General features: G+C 42.0%; 1 protein-coding gene across 7 annotated transcripts in view; it reads right to left on the reverse strand.

The window, feature by feature from the left end:
* Positions 1 to 24,914, reverse strand: part of LOC146809005 (sialic acid-binding Ig-like lectin 13) — a 550,981-nt gene that overhangs the window by 264,921 nt on the left and 261,146 nt on the right. The gene's annotated exons all lie outside the window — the stretch shown is intronic.

Raw genomic sequence — 24,914 nt, forward strand, 5'->3', positions numbered from 1 at the left:
TGAATAACCACCTGTTGGGCTTCGAAAGGTAGGAGAGGCAGAATTTTCTTCAGCATCCGGATGATACCGAAACAAGTTGCTGAAGTTTTGGTGGCCTGGGTGTTTAGAGTGAGTGAGTTGTCGAGCCACACTCCCAGGCTTTTGATATTCTCCTTCGGGGTAGGTGGTGGGCCTAAACTAGGGGGCCATAGCCGGTCGAAGTCAGTGAGGGTGGAGGGGCCGAGGAGCATGACCTCGGTTTTATCCCCGTTTAATTTTAATGAGGATGCTGTCATCCATTTCCTCACCTCTTCCATGCAGGCCGCTAGGTTGTCCCGAGGGGGCCCGCTGTTCTTCTGTGCCAGGGAGACCACCAGCTGGGTGTCGTCCGCATATGAAATGATTTTGATACCATATTGGCGGACAACCTCAGCCAGCGGTCTCATGTACACATTGAACAGCGTGGGGCTTAGGGAGGAGCCCTGGGGTACCCCACAATCCAGGGATCTACTGGTGGAGCAGGAGTCGCCGTCGAAGACCTGGAAAGTCCTTCCGCTCAAAAAGGAGCTTAGCCAGTCAAGGGCGGCCCCGGCGAGTCCCAGATGGGATAGCCGGCAAAGAAGGGTTTTGTGGCAGACAGTGTCAAACGCGGCGCTTAAGTCCAGGAGGACCACTGCCACTGATCCCCCTTGGTCCAGGATCCTCCTGGATTCCTCCGTCACGGCTAAGAGGGCTGTTTCTGTGCCGTGTTTGGGACGGAATCCGGTCTGGGTGGAATCCAGTAGCCGGTTCTCTTCAAGGAATTTAGTGAGGTGAATGTTAATATGTTTCTCCAAAATTTGGGCTGTCCAGGGTAGCAGGGAGATGGGACGATAGTTATTTGGGTCATTCGGGTTGAGGGTAGGTTTTTTGAGTAGTGCTCTCACTATCGCCTGTTTCCAGGTTGGGGGCACTACTCCCTTTAGTATGGAGCTGTTGAGGAGTTCCAAGATAGTGGGGAAGATGACTTGGCTAACCATGTTCATCGTACGTGGGGGGTGCAGGGTTGCGGGGGGAGCCAGACTTTATTTGTGAGGCCAGGGATTGGAGTGAGTCTGAGTCCATTAGTGGGAATTTGTTTAGCGTTGCGTGCGCGGTGGATTCATTCAGCGTTGGAGAACAAGGTTCAGTGGCTGTGGGTTTAGGTGCAGGGGTTGAGGATGACGAATAGATTTTATTTATTTTTTGGTAAAAGAATTCAGCTAACTCGTTGCATCTATCTATGGGGTTTTCGGCTGGGACGGCCGGGGCGGAGATCTTGGAAAGGCTCTTAACTATTTGATAGATTTCTTTTGGTTTAGACATGGCGGACATAATCTTCTCTCTAAAGTAGGTGGATTGGGCTGTATTGATTTCCAGTTTATAGGTCCTGATGGCTTCTCTATACCTGATTTTTTCGACGGGGTCGTATCCCATGCGCCATTTTCTTTCAAGTTGTCTACACTGCTGTTTTTTCTTCCTAAGCTCATCTGAATACCACGGAGCGGTTGCTCGCGCTCTTTTTAGAATGGTTCTCCTCATGGGGAGAATGGAGTCGATGGAGTCCTGGATCCATTTGTGGACTTTGCTATTGTCAAGTATGGGGTCTTGGGATAGAGATGGCTTTGTGGCAGATAGTAGATTTGACCATTGTTCCAGTGGAAGCTTAGACCATTTCCTCATTTTACGTGGTGTAGGAATGGGGGGAGTGAATTTGTGGATCTTCCAGTCAAGGGGGATAAGAAAGTGGTCGGTCCAGGGGAGATGTGTGATGGTGCCGACCGAAAGGTTGGGGCAATTAGTGAAGACAGGGTCAAGCAGGTGGCCCTTGTCGTGGGTAGGGGACTGGATTAGTTGCTCCAGTTGAATCGCAGCCAGGCTTCCGACTAGCTCCCTAGTGGTACCGTCATTGATGTTATCAAAGTGCATGTTGAGGTCTCCAAGAATCGTAAAGTTGGAGGATGACATTACGTATTCTGCTGCTAGTGGAGGGAGTAGGGAGTGAAAGTCGTTAAGTGAGCCTGGGGGACGATACACGAGGGCTCCTGTTAGACTGTCATTGGGGGTGAATTTCAGGCAGAAAGCCATGCTTTCGCAGTCCTGAAATGGGTCTGGGGTACAGTGACAATGATACTGGGATTTATGAATAATTGCAATGCCTCCTCCCTTACCTTGCGTGCGATCTCTGCGTGATATCTTGGAGCCAGGAGGTAGTGCTTGGATCACATCGGGGTCACAATCCGGAGTCAGCCAAGTCTGAGTTAGGAAGATGGCGTCAGGTGCCCGGTCTTCTATTAATAGGGAGATATCTGCACTATGTTTTGGCAGAGATCTACAGTTTAAAAGTAGTAAGGAGTAATTTTGCTGGTCCGATGTCTGCTGAGTGCTGTTTAGTCTGGCGTTGCAGGATTGGCAGAAGGATGGGAGGCTTAGGGGGTGGTAGCGGTGGAGGCAGCGAGCTTCCCTGGGGGGATTATGTTTGAGAAGATCAGCTGGGTTATATTGACTCATGGGACGGAGGACAGGGGGGGTGGCCCCTGTCCCCGTCCGGCCGCGGACGGGCGCAGACTGGCTTGCCTTTGGCGCGCCTTCGGCGCGCTGGCGGCGCGCCCGCAGCGCACGTCCGCTGCGCGTCCGGGGGTGGCACATGGTTTTATGGGGAGGGGGGCGTGGCCTCACGGCTGTGGGCGTGGCCAGAGTTGAGTGGCGGAAAGGCGGCAAGAGATTTCAGACCCGCGTCAGCCCTTAGCTCGGTTGCGCGGGGAATCCCAAAGCAGGAAGGGCTGGGGAGTGCTCAGGGGTGAAGTGCTTGTCAGGTAAAAACACACAATTCAATACAATTCGGTTTTTTTAAATGCGAGCGTGCTCCCGGCTATTCGCCTCAGGAGTTAGTATCTTCTACTGCGGGCTCTGGCTTCAGCGCGCCTTATGTAGAGGATTCGGGGGGCGTGGCCTCACGGCTGTGGGCGTGGCCAGAGTTGAGTGTCGGAAAGGCGGCAAGAGATTTCAGACCCGCGTCAGCCCTTAGCTCGGCTGCGCGGGGAATCCCAAAGCAAGAAGGGCTGGGGAGTGCTCAGGGGGAAGTGCTTGTCAGGTAAAAACACACAATTCAGTACATTTCTGTTTTCTTGGAGCCCTTCTTGGGAGCCGGCGCGGACTTGGCTGGTTCAGGCATGGTCGACAATCTGCACCGCTTCCTTCTTGCGATGGCATCACTACAAGGCCCATACCTTGTTTCTGCAGACCTAATGTTAAAGCTGGGTTAATAGAGGAAGATGCTGAAGAGGCTTCATCAAAGGAGTCAGAGGTTGCATGGTCCCCATCACCAAGTGACTGTTCCAGAGATCGCTTATGGCTTTCATGGTCTTCTGTTGGTGTATCCATCAGAACATCTTCAAGCTCCTTTTGAAGCTGTTGTTCACTGCCGTGAGAATGTGTGATTGTGACAGTGACTGTATGGATGAGTGTGTGCTTTTGTCAATGATTCTAATAGACCATAAAATTGTGATACTATTTTTGTGAGCAAGGGAACTTGAGTGTGTATAACTGCATAGGTGAGTAAATGGCAGTGTGATTATTTGTATGAATGACTAGGTGTGAGAGTACCTCTATGGATGATTGGTAGTGTGTGAGTGTCTATATAGGTGTGTGTATAAATTCATATGATACTTTTTTATGGAGTGACTGTAATTATGCGTGACTTTACAGGTGAGTGTGTGGAGGTGTATGAAGTCCTAAAAGTTAATATGTGGGTATGCAGTTATTGGTATTGCATTATTTATGGATATGAGAATGGAACTCTGTAATTTTGAGTTGGTATATCAAAGGTTTTTTAAGGGTGTGAGAAGATGTGGTAATTTATCACATTGATGTCGTCATAAGTGATGTCATCAGTGATGTCATTTGAGATGTCATCAGTGATGTCATGAGTGATGTCACTGACCATGTCATGAGTGATGTAATATGTGACGTCATCAGCAGTGGATTGCGGGTGCGTGAGTTATAGTTAGCTGAACTAACTATAACGGGGGAATTTCAATGTTTTTTTATGAGAGAAATGTCCAGCTAACTATAACCTGTGTGAAACCTATGGTTTTTTCAGTGAATTTGCAAGGTTTTTTAAATGCTAATTCCTAACTATAACGTGTGTGAAACCTATGGTTTTTTCAGTGAATTTGCAAGGTTTTTTAAATGCTAATTCCTAAATATAACGTGTGTGAAACCTATGGTTTTTTCTGTGAATTTGCATGGTTTTTTAAATTCTAATTCCTAATTATAATGTGTGTGAAACCTATGGTGTTTTCATTGAATTTGCTTGGTTTTTTACATCATTTTTTTTCTTTTTCTTTTTTCTTTAAACACTATGCTACCTATGTATATATTCATGGATTTAATGCATTCTTCAATATAGTAAGATTCACCTTTTTTAAATAAATGGTTAGATATAGTTGTATAACTTAGTTAATATCTTCAACAAACCTTTATCTTTTTTTTATTTTTATTTTTTTAATTTTTTTACCGTGCGCGTACGGTAAGCTTACCGTAAGCGCACAGTTCGCTTTATGTACGTTGAGCGTACGTAATATTTATACTCCGTGTGTGCATGCTTAAGCAATTTACGGACGCGTCCGTACTTCCTACGCGACGCGTAAGCGCATGCTTCATACGCGCACGTGCGCACGCACGTTACGCGGAAGCGTACGAGCGTTCCTGTAATGCGCATGCGCGCGTGTGTGTGTCTTTCGTACGCGCATGCGTACTTTTACCGTACGCGCTCGGTAAGCTTAACGTGCGCGTATGGTTGGTCATGTGATCAAGAAACAACACTTTTGATTGGTTTAAACTACTTTCAGTTCCAGAATCTTCCTACACCACACCCATTCCCCTCATTACTGCTTGTGATTTCCTAGGAGAAGGAGCTGAATTGTCTTTGGGATACAATGGCAGAGCAGCAGTCCTCTTCTGAGAGTGAGCAGGGCAGCAGCATCATCAGACAGAGAAGGAGGAAACAAAAGAATTCTTTTGTTTGGGAATATTTCACATTTCTAGAGGGGCAGAAAAAGGTAAAAGCTCCATTAGTCACCTGCACACTTTGTGACTGTGTGTTACCTCGAGGGAATCCAAGGAAGAAGTATTCCTTTGGAAATTTCTCTATGTTTAGACACATTAGGGATGTACATCCCGGGACTTTTGCTCGACATACTGAAGCAAACCCTTCAGTAAGTCACCCGAGCACATCCGCAGAAGCTCAGCCGAGTACATCTTCGGCAGCTCAGCCGAGCACTTCCTCTGCGGTGGAAGCATCACCCTCTTCTGCTCCTGTGGAAAGGAACCCTCGATTTCAGAGGGTACAAATGAGGTGCACCAGATGGTATGGTCTAATTGTTCATGGGGAGACCAGTATTTCCCTAATGAACAATAAGATAGACCAGCACATCTGTGGTCCTTGTTAATATTCCCATTCTTTCTTTCCTCTGTCCCTGTATTAACACAACGGCTCTTTTAAGAGCCAACCTTACCTCACAACTTTTTTTAAATTTTTTTAATTATTTTTTTTTATTTTTTTGTTACCGTGCGCGTATTTCTTTTTTTTTTTTTTTTTAAATTTCACCCTACAAGGTCCTTGAGGGAGTACAACGGAAATGAGAAAAGCAGAGAGAGGAGAAGTGAAAAAAAGGGAGCATGAAACTAAATGTGTGATAAATACAGAAATTTCACACTTACCTGACCAACAAAATAACTTATTTATCAATAAATGGTTTATTTAAATTGCTAGAAAAAAGGTTTATTTTTTCCTAAATTTTCTTTCTCAATCTGAAAAAAAAGAAAAAAGTATTAATATTTAATAATACATTTGAGAATACAGTACACATATTTACATATTTAAAAAACATTTTTTTGCCCTTTTTTGCTGTTTTCAGAATATATTGCATTTCACTGTAAATCGTGAAAGCAATTGCATTCATCACTTAACAGCGGGCAAAAAAAAATAACAATCTGAAAGATTGTTTAAAAAAAGCCCAGAATCTCTTCTCACTAAAACATACCTTCATAGAAATGTAACATATTCTTTAAAAATATCATCTAAGAACAATAACTATTTCCAATAAATATTGTCTGAAAATTTTTGTTGCATAAGCATAATCACCAAAATAATATGTGTCAAAGAAGTCCACAATACAAATTGTTACCTTTCCTTTAGGCCAAATGGTAATTTTGAAATTCTTTTTTGATGAAATTTCCAATGGTAATCCAATAAAATTGCAAAAATGATTTGTACAGATGTTGCAATTTCTATCTAAAATTTTGGTTTCAGAAAAATTAAATAGGAATTTGCTGAATCAAAAGGCAAACGTTGCTTAAAAACCAATTGAGAATCATTACACAGTGTCCAGCCTTTTTCACATTTAAGAGAAACTGTGTAATGACCAGAAGTTACAGTAGGTCCATCATGGAAAATTATTGCAACTGTAACAAAAGTTTTTCCTGAAATTGATAATTGCTGTCCTATAAACTTCTTTATTAAAGTGTCCAATTTTGAACCATCAGCTCTACAACGTTGCATCATTAAAATTACATACTGTCCGTATTTCTTTAAAAGTAACGTTGAAAACATGTCAGAATCACAGCATTCCATGCTATGATTGGCATCTTTAACTAATTTACTAAAACTCACTGATTTACTCTCTGGCAATGTTAAATAGATAAACCTTTCTGACTCAACATTAGAGCTGCATGTGTAGAAACAGTTTTCACAAGTATATTCCCATTTATAAGAGAGACCGAACATATTCTCAACATCTATGCCTTCATCTTCCAGTACCATAAGGACATACATCAAGAATTCCTGTGCATCTTGCTGGACATTTTGAGTAAACTGTGTACGTCCTGAACATACATCTAAAAGTTTTCTAATTTCAGTAGCACTTTCTATTTTAGTTTTATCAATACTCAGCTTCTCATAAAGGAGACTTAGCACAGAACAGAATCTTTTTTCATGATTTACTATTATCTGCTCTTGCAAACTTTCAAGATAAAATACAACATTTAGCACTACATTAGCGTAGCAGTTGACACCAGAGCTATTTTCAAAATGACAACCAACAACCTCTTCAACATTGTCCTTTTTCTTTTTGCTTGCAATCACATGACTCTCTTTTTGTTTTCTCTTCTCTACATCCTCATTACAGATATTCTCAAATCTCCTTTTCCGAGAAGCAACACGTTTTTCCAACACAGGATACTGACCTAAATGAGGAGCATAGGTTCTTCTTAATCTATTATACTCCTTTACACAATTTGCATCTGCACTAACTTTAGAGTCATCAAAGTCTATCATGAATAAACCAGATAATGTTTTCACTCGTGACAAAGCAACATATGCCATACCTTCTTTGAACACAGTAGAACCAATGTTTACAAAAGCACTATCTACAGTTAATCCTTGAGACTTGTGAATAGTTACTGCATATGCTAGAGAAAACGGAAACTGCTTCCTACGTACATATAAGTCTTTTACAAGCAAAAAACGGACTGAACAACGACTAAACTCTTTAACCTCTTCTATCTGATCAAATTTTATTTTTAAAAATTCAATCCCATCTTTTTTCTGGTACTTCACAAAACCCAAAACTTTACCCATAGCTCCATTCACTAAACCTTTTTCAACATCCAAATTTCTCCTTAAAAATACTCGACAGTTCATGCAAAGATATAGATTTTTTTCTAATCCAGCTGTTTTCGAAATGTTCTTCTCTAGAGAATCCAATTTATTTTTCAGTTTGCCTGTTAATGTAGTAGTAATTCCTTCATGCTGAATTTTGTCCACTGCTTCCATTTTCTTAATCTCTTCCTTTTCAAATTTCAAAAGTTCCTCATTGAATATCGAGCATTCACATAGTGTTGGCATTAAGCAGATTACAGTATTATTTTCTGCAATGTTCTTGTATATTTTCTCTGCAACTATTTCTTCCTTTGGAAATAAATGATGTAGCAACCGACTCTGTAATGCTTTTCTGCCAACTTCTGTGAGTAGTCCAATTCTGATATCTTTCAGAATACTTGCATAATCTTCATCGTTTGCTTGCCTCATATTGGTAGTAAGTTCTTTGTACTCAAAGAACGACCAAATATTTGCATTACCAATGCTTCCTAATGACTTCTTCGTGTCTTCATGTGTCACAGTATTAAACACTAGTTGTCCTTTAACTGGAGTAAGCTGTAGAAGATCCCCAAAAACTAAAACATGTTTTCCACCAAATAACACGTCATAGTCTCTCTTTAGAATTTGCTGCATTCTTAAATGCACAAAGGCAAGCATTAAGTTTGATACCATTCTTACCACATCAATAATGAGAACTTGCATCTTCTTCAACACTCTTGAAACTTCGAAGCATGCTTCTCCTGTAAGCTTGTGATATTCTATTTTGTTCTCATGCTCCACTGGTAACATTAGCAAGCGATGTAAGGTAATTCCTTTTATGTTATATGCTGCTAACCCAGTTGGAGCAGTAACAACACAAGACAAAGTTGAATCTGATTTTTGCTGTAGGTAGCTTCTGATGACTTTAATTAGGAAACTTTTTCCAGTTCCAGCTTGTCCACTCACATACATCCTGATTGGTTCAAATGATGTGCATGTGCACTCTTTATTTTCATGTAGTAATCCGTGATCAATTTTTTTCTGACTTCTTCATAAATTTGTTGTTGTTCTTCATTCAGTTGTTGTTCCAAATTTGGTAAGTCTATTAAATCTTCTTGAGCTTGATTCATAGCTGTTTCCACTTCATTCATGGCTATTGCAGCTTCATTTTCTACGATTGGTTGTCCTAGGGGATCTTGACTGAGCGTTCCAGAACTTTGGCTGTCTTGAGAACTGTCTCTAGCTACTTCAGCTGCAATTGTTGCTTCCTGTTCAATTTCTTCATTTAACATTTGGACATAATTTATGAAAGTACTGCATTCAATCGTATCTTTACATGCATTAAATGAATCCTCATAGCTTTGAAATTCGCCAAGTAGTTCGTCCTCTGTACGCCATGGTTTAAACAGCTGTAAAAGTGGCAAGTAGTAAAATTCCTTTTTGTCAGAAGTGTCGCAACTCAGCTTCCTATGATTAATCAAACTTCCTTTTGTTTGCTTCACCAAACATCCTTCCTCACCAACGACTTTATATTTTCCATTGCTGATGTCTTCTGTGGCTTTCCGTGAAAAAATGTAGTTCTGCAGCACTTCATAGAGACACATGTTCTCAAGATGACAACTTTTTTTTGGGTAATACGTGTCCAACATGTTTGATTTCAAAATATCTGTACTTTCCGGGTCGTTCTCGGCCAAATATTCAATTTCTCCAACAGATTTCAGTACCCGATTTCGCATTGCTGCAAGGCCTAAACTTACCCAAATTATTCTTCTTGATTTCGAGTACAGACTTGCAGATGATAACCTATCTGAGCATTCGTAGGATCCAAGTTCTCGATGCAATAACATCTTTAAACTGAAACTGTATAGCTTCTTACTGACAGTTTTCTCATGAGAAATCTCTTCCCACATTTCCTTCAATTCCGTTTTCTCAGATTTAGTGATGTACGATGTGACATACCGAGCAACAGCAATAGAATTGTCTGCCACATACTGAATATCCATGTTAGCATTCCACATGGATAAAATGACTGGGTTGTAGTCATTTATATATTTTGACTCTTCTTTTCTTCTTAGGTTGTACGTATTTTTTGGAGATTTTCTTGTAATAGTATGTCGCACAGCTGACATAAAACTGTTTACTCTTCCTTTTGAAAGAACAGGTCTGGGAAATCCAAATCGACATTTTGTGTAGAATTTATCTTTGCTCTTGAACTTCCGTCGACAGTATTTTCCACACCGATGACTTTGGAAACGTAAAACTTGCTCTTTTAACTTTTTCTCTTCTGTGCTTTTAGGTATAGCACATGTTGCATATTCTTCAATGAAAGATAAAACTGCTTCATCAGCATCTGTTCCAAATTTTGGGGCATCCTTGATCCCCCAACAGCATATGAATATGAGGAGCACCTCTTGCTTGGTACTCTTTTCTCCAAAAGAAATCCACAACTTCTCCAAGAGGTGGATTGTTTTTATTGCAGATGAAGGACATCATAGCCTCAAATCTATGATTGAAATATCTGCAAACATTAACCGGATCCTATGAGCACAGTTCTCCTGCTGTCTTGTATTCGATGTTTTTAATGTTTGAATTTGCCTCTCGAAGAAAATCCAGAAGATCATCCCAAGCGTACTCTGCACAGCTTAGGGTAAGGAACCATGTAGGAGTTCCTAAATTCCGTAACATACATTTCAATTCTCCATGGCGTCGGTACCAATATTCATTTGTCCCACGCTGACAAGCCATCAGATTGATCAATTGTGATTCCAAATGATCATCTCGCTGCTGCACTTTGTTCATAAAATCCTTAGCAGACACATTATGTAGATGTACTCCACTTTTTAAAATGTGATTTACTGCATAAGATAGTGCAGACAAGTCACTTTCAAATAACAGATGGAACAAATAAGGAATACTTTGATGAAATCTGGGATCTTCTGCATATAATCTTGTAGTCCAACACTCAGAAGCAGGAATCTGGACTGGACGTTCATCGTATCGTCCACCTTCTCCTGTAGGAAACAGCTGGGGAAAACAACGAGCTTCCAAGCTCTCCTCCCATACACTCACGGGAGTTCCTTTGGCTTTTTTCATCTGAAACAGATCAATAGTGTTTGCCATAACTTCTTTTGAATTAAGAGGATGTATGCTGAAATGTTCATAAATTTCTTCTTCTTTTGACTTGTCCACTTTTTCAATTTGCCCAGTTGGTGTTTCTGTGTCTCCTAGTAAATCTTCTTCATCTTCATATATATAAATTGATTCATACCATTTATTATTCCTTTTCAAATATAAATTTGCTCTTTGTACTTTCCGTACATCTACCAGCTCCTGCCAAATTTTCTTATTCTTTGTAGGTACACCATTAACCAGAATAACTAATGGTTCAGTTTCCAAAGTATCTGCATCAATAGTTTCCATATTTTTTTTCAAATCCAACGGCAAATAGACAACTCTTCCTTTTAAACCTCTCTGTAAATCTGAAGGAGGTAATTTACTGGTTTTGGGCTCCATACGTACTATAGTCTGGAACGGATGAACACATTGAATGAGTATAGACTCATACGTATTTAAATCACTAAGTTCTGCAGGAATATCAACCAATTCTAAATTATTATGTACAGCTCTAGCTGGCATTTTATTTTCTTCTAACTTGTTATAACAGTATTTACAAATACGCTGATCTTCACCCAAATCAAAACAATTTTCAAGAAATATATATGTTGCAAAATCCTTACACTTATAATTATCTTCTTCTTCACTTTTTTTGTAGAGATCAACATTCCTTGTTTGGATTTTAGAATGGCTTCTCCGGCAACAAATACAAGTAATATTTGGTCTTTCATTAGAGATGATAGCAAATTTTGCCATTTGATCTTCAAATTTCTTACTTACGGAGGGTTCTACATTCTCTTCCACATTTTCCTCAATAACTGTGTCATTACCTGCACTTTCTTGTTCCGGACCAAAGTAACTAAACTGAATTTCATCAGTAACCTTCTCAACATCTGATACAGTTCCACGGAACAGAGCCCTATTCAACTCATTTAATTTTAGTGCTGGACTTTTAGCAGAATACAATCTTCTCACAAATTTTCTTATTTCAGTATGATGTACTGCCAGCATCCTAAAATGGTGAAAAACACTTTGACAAACTTTCCTAGATAGACAAGCCAGAGAGTGTCCTTGCAAACCAGTATTCTCTCTCACTCTGCATGGATCTAGTCTTTGAAGCACCTTAATCTTCTGTTTAACACTTTTTTTTACTATATTCTCTTAAAAACTCACGTAATTTATCAATAGATTCCTGTCGCAAAGTACAAATACTACTACAATTCCAAGTATCCACTGGGGCTTTAGGACGTCTCCCTATAACCTCATCCGCCATCACTTCTTCCTCATTTCTTGGAACCATTTTCTCCTTTTCCATTAAACAACCATCTTTCACTTCATAAGCTCGGCCACTGGTGTCAACTGCATGCAGCAAACTATTACTTTGAAGATAACTCTCTTCATTAAAAAATGGTTCAGTACTTGAACTATGCATCCATTCTCCTAAAAACACTTTACAAAAGTTATTTCTTTTCACTATTCTTTTCGTTTTGCTTTGTGACTTCATTACACTGACCATTTTTTCTAATGTACCCATCCTGTTCAAAATTAAAATGAATAGTTTTCTTTTTAATTCTAAAGCCTTAGCTACAATGGCTTCAATATCTTTTTTTCTCTTGTAAAATTTCGCCTTTTTCTTACATTTTTTCACATCCTTTAGCGAATTGGACATCACTCTTCTCTGAAACATTTTTCTACGGATCTCTTTAAATGCTGTTTTTCTTTTTAAGTCAATTTTTATTGCTTCTGATTGTACATTAGCATTTAGTAAATTCTCACTTTTGTCCTGTTGTTTTCTACTTGAAACAATTTTTCCAGTGGGGACATTTTTTAAATTTTTCCTTTTTTTGAAGATATTTTTAAAGAATTCCTTTGTCTGCTTACCAGAAGACTTTTTCTTTTTTCCAACATGAGCATCTTCAACTAACTTGGGTCCTCCAGTTGTCTTCAAATATACATGTTTTTTCTGTTCTTTTCTCTTTCTTGATTTTATAGGCATCTTAAATTTGCTTCACTGCTCTGCAGCAATACCTGCAGGAACTAAACTAAAATAATACCTTTATGTAATTTAAATATATTACTATATTTTTATGATTTTTTCAAACCTTATAATACTATCTACCCCTTTCCTACAAGTGAAAAACACAATAAAACCAACACAAATTAAATCTCTAAGAACAATTCCTGTGTGCACACAGACTCTTGGTGTGATTCTAGGCAGAAAACGATATTTGATTTGCAATTCAAAAGCACACTTACTACTGTTTTTTTGCAAGTAATAATTACTATAACAGTCTGACACATTTAACTTATAGTTTTCAGAAGCAGAAAAAAGAACATGTCCTAACAGCTACTTGAGACTATGACCCGGTGTAACCTGGGTAAGTGACTACACTCCAGCAAAGGAAATGAGCCTTGGTGATGTTGAATGTATTAGTGTCACTCACTCCAAACTGAAACACCACACTGTGCTGATTAGTAAGCATAACTGTGAATGAGAAGCTGCTGGCTGTGTGCTAAGAGTGTACTTCTGGAGACTGTTTATTGTGAGGTGCGACAGACATTGCATTGACGCTTGCACAACTGCCTCATCACTAGATAGATATATGTAAGAGTACATGTGTGATAAGGGTTAATTTGAGTTTTGAACATGTGGGAACTAGATGACCCATTGCATGAGTGGAAGGAAAATCTACCATGTTGATTTCAAATATGTTAGCATTTGCCTCTCATTTGAGAGATACTGATTTGGGCTGAATGCTAACCAACACACTTCATGAAAACAAGCTTCCCCTTTCCTACGAATGCAATTCTAAAAGAACCAGAGTAATACGAATTAAATCTCTGACAACAATTCCTGTGTGCACACAGACTCGTGGTGTGATTCTAGGCAGAAAACGAAATTTGATTGACAATTTGAAATCACACTTACTACTGTGGTAGAGCAAGTGATAATTACTCTAACAGTCTGACACATTTTCCTTATAGTTTAGAGAGGCAGAAAAGAGCACATGTCCAAACAGCTTTTTGAGACCATGAACATGTGTAACCTGGGTGACTGACTACACTCCAGCAAAGGTAATGAGCCTTGGTGATGTTCAATGCATTAGCGTTACTCACTCCTACCTAAAACACCACACAGTGCTGATTAGTAAGCATGACTGTACAGGAGAAACAGCTAGCTCTCTGCTAAGAGTGTGGTTCTGGGGACTGTCTACTGTCAGGTGCAAGAGAGATCTGCATGGACCCTTACATAACTGCGTAAACACTGTAAACATGTATGTAAGACTACATGTGTGTTAAGGGTTAATATGAGTTTTTAGCATGTAGCAACTACATGAGCCATTGCACGAGTGGAAGGAAAATCTACCATGTTGATTTCAAATATGTTAGCATTTGCCTCTCATTTGAGATACTGATTTGGGCTGAATGCTAACCATCACATTTCCAGAAAACAAGCTTCCCATTTCCTACGAATGCAATTCTAAAAGAACCAGAGTGACACGAAATAAATCTCTGACAACAATTCCTGTGTGCTCACAGACTCATGGTGTGATTCTAGGCAGAAAACGAAATTTGATTGCCAATTTGAAAGCACCCTTACTACTGTTTTTTTTTGCAAGTGATAAGTACTCTAACAGTCTGACACATGTTCATTACAGTTTTCAGAAACAAAAAAGAGCACATGTGCAAACAGCTCTTTGAGACCATGAACATGTGTAACCTGGGTGACTGACTACACTCCAGCAAACGAAATCAGCCTTAGTGATGTTGAATGTATTAGTGTTACTCACTGCTACCTGAAACACCACTTACTTGTGAATACTAAGCATGATTCTACAGGATAAACAGCTGGGTGTGTGCTAAGAGTCTGCTTCTGCAGACTGTGTATTTTCAGTTACAAGAGACATATGCATGCATGCATCCATAACAGCATAAACATTGTAGTAATGTATGTAAAAGTACATGTGTGGCAAGGGTTAATTGGAGTTTTGTATATGTAGGACCAACCTCACCCATTCCAGGTTTAGTAGCAAAATCTACTATATCTATTTCAAATGTGTTATCATTTTCCTCCCATTTGTGTGATACTGATTTATGCTGAATGGAAACCATCACAGTTCCAAAAAAAAGCTGACCCTTTCCTACAAATGCCATTCTTACAGACCCGGACCAACACAAATAAAATCTCTGACAACAATTAAAACATCCCCTTTCCTACCAATGCAATTCTAAAAGAACCAGAGTAACACGAAATAAATCTCTGATAACAATTCCTATGTGCACACAGACTCATGGTGTGATTCTAGGCAGAAAACGAAATTTGATTGCCAATTTGAAAGCACACTTACTACTGTTTTTTTTGCAAGTGATAAGTACTCTAACAGTCTGACACATTTTCATTACAGTTTTCAGAAACAGAAAAGAGCACATGTCCAAACAGCTCTTTGAGACCATGAACATGTGTAACCTGGGTGACTGACTACACTCCAGCCAAGGAAATCAACCTTAGTGATGTTGAATGTATTAGCGTTACTCACTGATACCTGAAACACCACTCACTTGTAAATACTAAGCATGATTCTAAAGGATAAACAGCTGGGTGTGTGCTAAGAGTGTGCTTCTGCAGACTGTGTATTTTCAGTTACAAGAGGCATATGCATGCATGCATCCATAACAGCATAAACATTGTAGTAATGTATGTAAAAGTACATGTGTGGCAAGGGTTAATTGGAGTTTTGTATATGTAGGACCAAGCTCAGCAATTGCATGATTAGAAGCAAAATCTACTATATCAATTTAAAATGTGTTAGCATTTGCCTCCCATTTGTGTTTTACTGATTTATGCTGAATGGAAACCATCATATTTACAAAAAAAAAGCTGACCCTTTCCTACAAATGCCATTCTTACAGAACCGGACCAACACTATTAAAATCTCTGACAACAATTCCTGTGTGCACACAGACTCATGGTTTGATTCTAGGCACAAAACAGTATTCCTCAGTGATACCAGTACACCTTAACTTATGGTGAAAACATACTCCATAATATTTTACAAGTTCAAGACAGTTAAATATCTCCCAAACCACAAAATGTAAAACACAACTTTTAAAGAAGAATCGCAATTCTAATATTTATATAAAAAATTACCACATACATCCCCTCTCAAACTCATATCTCACCTTTAAAATTAGTTAGTTGAGAAAGAAATGTGGCACTCAAACAGCAGATTATCAGAGTCAGAATCTCAGAGCTGTACACCTCTCTCCTCTCACCAGAACCAGTAAATGGCAATCTTTCCCTCTCTTTTTTCACACATATACATGTTAATTACAAATCTCAGTGCTTCCCACATTTTTTCAAATGAAATCACACATTTCTATTGGTTGAAAACTTCAACCCTTTTCCAAATGAACCCTTCCCCCAACTTGACTTCTGCCTGCTACCATAGCAACAGCTCATGGAACACTGGTGTGAGCAGAGAGGTCAGAAGTTCAGCACACAATGTTTCTATTCCAAAGAGCAAGAGTGCTTCACCTGTCAAACCTAAGAGCAAATCCAAATTAATCTTCTATGGGAACACAATTTTCTGAACCAATACAAAACATGCTTCTAAAAATGTACACATACAGCCTAGTTTTAACTGTAAAATGGTTTGAATCAGCCAATGAGTAAGAAATGTGGCACTCAAACAGCAGATTATCAGAGTCAGAATCTCAGAGCTGTACACCTCTCTCCCCTCACCAGAACCAGTAAATGGCAATGTTTCCCTCTCTTTTTTCACACATATACATGTTAATTACAAATCTCAGTGCTTCCCACATTTTTTCAAATGAAATCACACATTTCTATTGGTTGAAAACTTCAACCCTTTTCCAAATGAACCCTTCCCCCAACTTGACTTCTGCCTGCTACCATAGCAACAGCTCATGGAACACTGGTGTGAGCAGAGAGGTCAGAAGTTCAGCACACAATGTTTCTATTCCAAAGAGCAAGAGTGCTTTACCTGTCAAACCTAACAGCAAATCCAAATTAATCTTCTATGGGAACACAATTTTCTGAACCAATACAAAACATGCTTCTAAAAATGTACACATACAGCCTAGTTTTAACTGTAAAATGGTTTGAATCAGTCAATGAGTTCTTTTTATTAAAAAAAAATATGTATGCCTCCATTTTACAACTGTCTTTCATTTCATATTGCCATTCTACTGAAAGACACCTCCTGAGTGCATCCAGATCTCCTTGAAAGATGTTCACAGTGTGGATTGTAGGTCACAGCTATGTCTTCTGGAGTGAAACGTATGCAGAAAAAAGAGGTATGGTGAGAGACCTTGCTTTGCCAAATGTAGACATTAAATGGATTGGTCAGAGAGGGTTAAAGTGGCACCAATCAATGCCTTTGGTGAAAACCTTTCTACATCTCCCACAGCCTAACCTTATTATTGTGCACTGTGGTGGAAATGACCTAGGCACTTTAACTGGGGTAGGTCTGGAAATGCTTATTATGGACACCTTTGTGCAATTGATGTCACTTTTTCCTCAATCTGCCTTTATATATTCTAATATATTCCAAAGGCAAAAGTGGAACTGGTCCAACCAATTTTGTCCACAGATTGACAAAGCAAGAAAGCACGTCAACAAATCTATTTCTGCTTTCCTCAGAGACTATGGTATGGGTTCTATATACCACAACAACTTGCGTTACAACATGCAAGGCATTTATAGAGGAGACGGTGTACATTTCACTGATGAAGGCAACAGAGTCGTCCTCTTGAACTTTAGACTCTGCATCGGTACTTAATTGTAGGTACCACCAAAAAAACACTTCATAAACACAACGGCTCTTTTTAGAGCCCCCTAATATCTAAACACTTGAATTTGATTTTTACTTCTATTTTTTTTATTTATTTTTTTCTGCCGTGCGCGTACGGTAAGCTTACCGTACGCGCACCCCGCGATTTTTGTAAAAAAAATTAAAATGTATTTTTCATACTTTTGGGACCTTCTTGGACCCCCTGACAAACGCTAGGGGGTCTGCAACTCTCTTCGTTGCCCCCTTTTCACATTCTCCACCTTTGTTTATCAGTGTGAGACACACAAAATGGCGGCCGACACTTCCTGATTTCGACCGATTCGAATGTTTACAGTCATGTAACCACCAATCAGAATTAAGCTCGCGCACGGCAGCGAGCGCGTACGGTAAGCTTACCGTACGCGCTCGGAGCGCTCCTATAGATATATATATTGATTTAAATGCTATTTTCTCAGGAAATACTGACCAGATTTACACCAGACCTGCAAAAGGCACATCCCTGACCTGAGGACTACCTCTCTGCCAAATTTCAAGTAATTCTGTTCAGCCGTTGGGGCTGTAGCTTGGACTAAAGGTCCTATGGAAAAATGCATGGGGAAAACACGTTTTGGGACCCCCCCTTTTTCTTAGTCCCCGCTTGACGAATCCCCCCGAGACTTTTACGGTAGGAGCGGAGCGGAGCGCCCCACCTATTTTGAGAATTTCGCGAGGATTCGTCAATCGGCGCCAAAGTTATTCAAAATAGAATGTTGCGGATTTCCTATGGAAACACGGTCCTAACTATAACTATCTACTGGCGACCGCCAGTAGTTAATATATATATATGTATATATATATATATATATATATATATATCACTTTAGGCAGGGACGGCAATAGAGTCAGAAACGGATATTTTAATTTGTCAAAGATCACATGGTTTAACAAGTGGTCAAGTTATGAATCAGAATGCCGTCCCTCGGGGAGGGGGGGTACAGGTATCTATTTTTGTAAAGTTTGAAGAGTCCGGAGGTGCCGACCTAAGCCTAATCCGTTTGAATTGAGAAGGTGCCTCGATGCAGCGGAACATATGTCTTTTCGTACCAGAAATGTTACAGGTGCAGTAGACACAAGTGTTCAAGTCCTTTGCACCTCGCCAGTAACAAGAAGTCACATGAAATGCCATGCAGAGACCAAACCTGAATGTCACCGGTACAAAGTAAACCGGAAGCTCTGAATACGCCTTTCATCTCATGTAAATAAAGCAATCCCGTCCCACTGAGTAATGAGAGCAGGTACGACTGAAGCGCATTTCACATTTCACAAAAGAGGCCAGGGTTATTCACAGACAGGGAAGCACTTATGCACGCTGCATACGCCACTCACGAATATAAACAAATGTGCGCCCAGCTCTATGGGAGGTGGGCCTGTCTGAAGGTACTTTATATTGAGAGGCTATAGTAAACAAACCCTACTAACACAAACCACAGCAAACACATAGCAACCAAACTATAGACAAAGATCAGACGTGGCCTAACGGCCAGAGGTGCTGACTTTACAGGTAAAAAACCTGGGGGCAGATTATGTTGCACTTGCGCCTCATTTACGCCGCCGTTGCGTCACTTTTGTGACGCAGCAGCAGCGCAAATCCTGCGCCATGGTGCGGGGTATTTACAAACGTGACGCCTCTCCCAGATGCGTCACGTTGTAAAGCCCTGCGCCACATGTAGGCGTTCCAGGGCAGGTGGGGGCGTTCCGGTGCAGGAACGCCTCCTAAAAGTGGCTGAGTGAAATCTACAAGATTTCACTCAGTCACTTTTAGGCACATGCTGCGTCAAAACCCTGCGCCTGCTTGAAGCAGGCGTAAGGATTGACGCAGCATTGTACAGATAGGGCCCCCCAGATCATTGCTGGAGCTGCGTCGCGCTTGCGACGCAACTCCAGCAATGCGCCACTTTTCGGCACAGATGCGTCACGCATCTGTGCCGTTTTTGCCCCATGGTGCGCCGCATTATAAATGTGGCGCATCCATGGTGGCGCAGCTGTGGCGCATAATAACTGGCGCATCCCTGCTGATATGCAGGGATGCGCCAGTCGTCATAAATCTGCCCCCTGGCCTCTGCTGCTTAACCTCCTGCGATCCACAATTTACCGATCTCCATAGGTACCGACTGTGAGAAGTTGGCCTGATATATGCTGTCCACTAGTTATAGTGGGCACTTTGTATCAGTCCAAACAACCCCTTATTGGTTGTAGGTTAAAGACAACCTTTATTGAAAGCTATCCTAGTGGTAGCTATGGAGAGCAGCCTTCAGGCTAAGTCTTGAAGGAATGTAAAGCAGCTTGTTTTACCAGTCTATAATCTCTTGAGTCACTAAATGAAAGATATCCACACCAGGTATATTTATAAAATATATGTATTTATTTCTAAACACACCCTGCTAGTCTCTTTATTAGACTAGAGGTCAAAACACATAAGATACACTTCAATAATCACAGTAAAATAGCACAAATACACTAGGGGTGAGCCAAACCATATACTAAAATAGTGGTATAAGAACCATGACTTAACTAGACACAAGGCCTAGAGCCTGTAGAATTACTGGGACCCCAAGGAACCACCCAAGGTAGTGACACAGGGGACCCACGGGGGCCGTGTGCAGTGTGTTAACACAGCCGCGAGCTCCCGTTAGTTTCTATGGGAAAAATCCCAGTTAGATTTTTAAAGATTAGGGACACTTAGAAATGAGTCAGGACCAAACCCTTTTGGACTTAGGAAGTTCTAGGGCTAGCACCCACGGGAGCACCAGAGTACTTGTGTTAGCTCACCCAGGGAAGCCGGGTGGATAGGTGTCTTTTGGCGTCGGGTTGAGTCGTTGATTTCAATGGGAGCTGGCGAAGAAGTGATGCTGCCGTGAAGATGCAAAGTGTCTAAAGAGATCCAAGCCTGGATCGAAGATAAGAAGAACCTGAAAGCAGAGGGGACAGAGTCTGGGTCACTAGCCAGTGACCAGGAAGGCAATGAGCAGATGCCCACCGAAGTCGGGTGATTTCAGGTGAAAGAGGTGATGCTTGACTCTTCAGCCACGAGGACCAGGAGGCGTTGAGGATGACCAGGAGCTGGATTCGAGCTGTCCAACAAAGGATGTTGAGTCCTACAGTGTCGGTGCCCGGATTGGACACAACAAGCCTTGGTAACAGCAACCCACGCAGAAACGAGAAAGATGCTTCGGTGCAGACCAGCAATATTTGTGGGACTCACCACTTGGTTGCGAGTCAGGGCACATCTGGAGCAACCAAGGAAGCCCAAGGAAATGCAAAGTTACCCCCTCAGGGACCCACCAGTCGACAGACCAGGGATCACGAAGGGACCTCGAGATGAAACACAAAATGGAGGCCCACGGGTCAGTCGGAATGACCAGGCCAACAATCTTCTGAGGATTCAGTGCTCGAGGTGGGGGCTACAAGTCCGCCTAAGCACAACTATAAGAGAAGTCAGGAAGTCAATGCACTTGCAGAAATGCACGGTGACCAGAAGTTTCGGTTCCACGCTACTCATGAGGGCTGCGGGTCTCAGCTTTGCTGGGGACTCGGGCTGGCCTCTGAGGTGACTGGAAATCCTCTTTCTGGGCTGCAAATACTTTGGAGTCCGGTGGGAGCTTCGATAATGCACACTGGCAAATTGCTTTGTTGGTGCCTGTCAAGCAGGGGAGTCACTCCTTGACCCCAAGGGAGATTTCTTCAGCCCTCCGGTCTTGAGCAGAGTGTCGAAGGTCCAGGATTCAGCTTCAGAGTTTCATACAGGGTAATCTAAAGTCCTAAGGACTGGGGTCCCATAATTATACTAAGGTAGGGGGTTGGACATACTCTGGGGACCCACCTATGGGAGGGTTTGGAAAGAGGGGTGGCTACACCCATTTCCTTTGTCAGTTTTGCACCAGAGCAGGGGCTGGAAACACCTGAACTGGTTTGAGCAGGACTATGCACAGGGACACCAAATGTGCCCCCAGTGCAGGACTTCAAAGCACTCAAAGAGTGCTCCCACCCAGCCCCAATACACATAATCCTGTCTGGGAGGTGGTTGCACCTCCCTGTAACAGGAAACCTATTGTCCAGGCCTCCCCTGCCGGAGTTTTGGTCAGCAGCAGGAGGCCAGACCCGTGTCTGTGGCTGCAGCATCCATTTTGTGATGCCAAGGCTGTATTAAGTTTCTACTGGGTATACCAGAGCTGTCATGTTTCTTCCTCTAGAAGGGTGGGATCATACTCCCACACCAGTTACTGGTGTGGGGGTATGATTCCAAGGTGTTTGACACCAAACATGACATGTTTCCGTGCAGCCAGTCCAAAGTTAGCATTTACAGTTTGGTTATAATGTATTTAAGAGTATATGGTCAGGCTGCACTATAAACAGCATCAGAGAAGGGTCTCCGAATGCTGCAGAGGGGCTCATGCAGGGGCACCCTCTCACATAGGAACCAAGCACTCTGCCTTCAGGATTGATAAGGCCTGCCATAGGAGTGACTTATACGTTTATATGTGTGTATATGGTGAGATATAGTGAGCCTATATCTCTGTAAGGGGTGCATGCACCACCTTACCCAGGCTGTAGTAGCAGACCTGTTGTGTCACTTTGGGTGGCTTTGCAGGGGTGGCATAATAATACATGCTTCAGCCCCTGGTAGGCATCGGGGGTACCTGTGCCCTGGGTACATAGTATACCATATGCTAGGGGCTTACAAGGGCACCTCAGATCCAAACTATATTGTACCTAAAGTACATGGAATCATTTTAGAGAGGAATCAGCTAGGCTGGGCCCTGAATAACAGGGTTCCAGCCAGACTAAAGTCGAAAAACAGTGAAACACCAGGAAAAAGTGGGGGTAAACATGTGAAGCAGATCCTACTCTCCTACCCAACCCCTCCAAACGCAGGGACATTGAACTAACCTTGAACAGTTGAGTCTTCATCTTCTAAGTGGAAATATCTGGAGAGTCCATCTGCATTGGCATGGTTACTCCCAGGTCTCTGTTCCACTGTATAGTCCATCCCCTGTAGGGAAATGGACCACCTGAGCAATTTGGGATTTTCACCCTTCATTTGTTTTAGCCATAAGAGGGACTTATAGTCTGTCTGAACAATGAAGTGAGTACCAAATAAGTATGACCTCAACTTCTTCAGAGCCCAAACCACAGCAAAGGCCTCCCTCTCAATGGCTGACCAACGATTCTGTCTGGGGTCAACCTTCTGCTGATGAAAGCTACTGGTTGATGCTGACCTTCATCATTCAACTGTGACAGTACAGTCCCTACCCCCAACTCAGATGCATCTGTTTGGACAATGAACTTCTTGGAGTAGGCAGAACTTTGCAGAATGGGAGCAGTGCACATGACCTGCTTCATGCCATCAAATGCCTTTTGACAGCTAGCTGTTCACTTAGCCTTTTTGGGCATTCTTTTAGAGGTTAAGTCATTCAGGGGTGTCACTATTGACCCATGCCCCTTGACAAATCTTCTATAGTACCCAGTCAGGCTTAAGAAGGCTCTCACCTGAGTCTGGGTAGTTGGAGCAACCCAGTCCATTATGGTCTGGATTTTGCTCTGCAATGGTTGAACCTGGCCTCCACCTACAAGGTGGCCCAGGTACACAACCTGACTCTGCCCTATCTGGCACTTAGTAGCCTTGATAGTTAGGCCTGCTTTTTGCAGGGCCTCCAAAACATTCCTCGGGTGGACGAGGTGATCCTCCCAGGTGGAGCTAAAGATAGCAATATCATCTAGATATGCTGCACTATAGTCTTCCAGGCCTGTAAGGAATTTATTCACCAACCTTAGGAAATTGGCAGGTGCATTCTTCAAACCAAAGGGCATTACCACAAATTGATAGTGCCCACTAGGGGTACAAACCGTTGTCTTTGGCTTTGCATCATCAGCTAGTTTGATCTGCCAGTAGCCAGCTGTCAAGTCAAATGTGCTTAGAAACTTGGCTGAGGCCAAAGTACCTATCAGCTCATCTGCCCTTGGGATGGGACGGGCATCAGTCCTAGTGGCTGCATTGAGACCCCAGTAATCCACACAAAACTTCATCTTTCTCTTACCATCTTTGGTGTGAGGTTTAGACACCAGGACTACTGGACTAGCCCAAGAGCTATCTGAGTGTTCAATGACTCCTAAATCCAACATATTTTGGACTTCTATCCTTATACAGTCCCTGACATGATCAGGTTGCCTGTAGATCTTATTCTTTCCAGGCAGACTGTCCCCAGTGTCCACTTCATGAATGCACCAGGTAGTCTGACTTGGAGTCAGAGAAAACATATGTCTGAACTGGCTGAGAACTTTTCTGCAGTCAGTTTGCTGCTGGACAGTGAGGCTGCCTGCCAAGGCTAAACTATCTACTTATCTATCATCAGGGTACTGCGAGAGCAGGCCAGGGAGTGGGTCACTCTCTTCCCCCTGTCACTCATCAGTAGCCATGAGCAAGCCCATGTCTGCCCTGTCAGCATATGTTTTTAGTCTGTTGACATGAAGTACCCTGTGGGGACTCCTAGGGGTTCCAAGGTCTACTAAGTAGGTGACCTCCCCTTTCTGTTCAACAATTGTATGGGGGCCACTCCATTTGTCCTGGAGGGCTGCTGGGGCCACGGGCTCTAACACCCACACTTTCTGTCCTTGCTGGTAGACAGTCAGTACAGCCTTTTGGTCATGCCAGGCTTTTTGTAATTCCTGGCTAAACTCAAGGTTCTTGGTTTCCTTTTTAATGCATTCAGCCATCCTGGAGCGGAGACCAAGTACATCGTCCACTATGTTCTGTTTGGGGGTTTGAGAGGTAACTCCCATCCTTCCTTAACCAGACACAATGGACCCCTGACAGGGTGACCAAACTAAGGTTCAAAAGGGCTGTAGCCAACCCACTTTTGAGTCACCTCCCTGTATGCAAATAAAAAGCAGGGCAAGTGTATGTCCCATCTTCGTCTAAGCTTTTCTGGGAGCCCTTTAATCATGCCCTTTAAGGTTTTGTTGAACCTTTCAACTAAACCATTGCATTGTGGGTGATAGGGTGCGGTGAACTTGTAGTTCACTCCACACTCCTTCCACATTCAAGTAACTAGACATTAACTTTGCTTCCCTGTCGGAAAGCCTACTCTTGAGAATACACTCAGGAGAGCTCTTTCCACCACAGGTGCTGTAGATGTCCTTGGGGGAATTGCTTCTGGGTACTTGGTGGCATGGTCCACCACCACCAGTATAACCCTGTGCCCAGATGCTGTTTGAGGATCCATGGGACCAACAATGTCAATCCCAACCCTCTCAAAGGGAACCTCCACCACAGGTAGTGGTGTCAGGTGGGCCTTAGTGTCTTCAGACAT

The sequence above is a fragment of the Triturus cristatus genome, chromosome 7 (genome assembly GCF_964204655.1).
Source record: "Triturus cristatus chromosome 7, aTriCri1.1, whole genome shotgun sequence".
Classification (NCBI taxonomy): domain Eukaryota; kingdom Metazoa; phylum Chordata; class Amphibia; order Caudata; family Salamandridae; genus Triturus; species Triturus cristatus.